The following is a 968-nucleotide window of genomic DNA, read 5'->3' on the forward strand; positions in this document are numbered from 1 at the left end:
AGTAATGTTCACTACAATCGACTGTTATTATAATATATATTGTAAAAATAAAGAGTTAAACATAATTTGCAAACAGTATCATTTGGAGTGTTCCTCATATTTTTCTGAACACCACTGTATGTGAATTAACTACAAGAGTGGTTTCTTAAAATAGTAYTTCGTATAGCTCTTCCTTCATTTAAAATGTTAAGTAATGAACCATTGTCTCCATGCGGAGAATTTTCAAGTGGATCAGCTTCAGGAAGTGGAAAATTATATCTCTTTCGAATATTATGTAGCGTACAGTTGGCATTAATTATTGATTATGCAAATGAGGGGTTCACCATTAGGCCCCGGTCTTGAGAAAGGCACCCAAATAATTTTTTTAAAACTCCATTAAGGCGTTCCACACAATTTCGAGCTCGTGCGTGAGAATCGTTGGAGCTTTRCTGACTAATACTCTCTACATTTCTGAATGGAGTCATTAGCCACGACTGCAACGGATATCCAGAGTCTCCAAGCAACCATCCTGTGGACCCATTGGYAGTGTACTCATTAACATATGTAACTTTAGTGTACTGTTTTCCCATATGTAGGCGTCGTGCGTACTTCCCCCATATTTTGCAGAGCCCGCCAGGATATTTAAATCAAAGTCGCACACTAATTGCACATTTTTGGAAAAATATCCTTTTCGATTAATGTAGCAGTGTTCTACTGAAAGTGGTGGCTTCTTAATTTTGACGTGAGTGCAGTCAATCGCTCCTAAGATGACAGGAAATCCAGTAGCAGTGAAGAACCTGGAAGTGAACATAAACATAAGCCAGCTATAAATAACCATTAATCTTCAAGAGTATAACACTTCACTTGCCGTTGCTTCACAATATTCTGCTGCTGTAAGGTAGTTGGAAAAAGTAAGGAAGGGCTAAGTTCGGGTGTCACCGAACATTTTGTACTCTTGCATGATAAAGTGATAATCGAGATTTCATTAT

The 968-nt window shown here is 37.6% G+C and overlaps 1 pseudogene; it reads right to left on the reverse strand.

Annotated features, from left to right (window-relative positions):
• Positions 1–302: 302 nt before the first annotated feature.
• Positions 303–968, reverse strand: part of LOC108973860 — a 1,195-nt pseudogene continuing 529 nt past the window's right edge.

The sequence above is a fragment of the Bactrocera latifrons genome, unplaced genomic scaffold (assembly GCF_001853355.1).
Source record: "Bactrocera latifrons isolate USDA-ARS-PBARC rearing strain unplaced genomic scaffold, ASM185335v1 scaffold_506, whole genome shotgun sequence".
NCBI lineage: Eukaryota > Metazoa > Arthropoda > Insecta > Diptera > Tephritidae > Bactrocera > Bactrocera latifrons.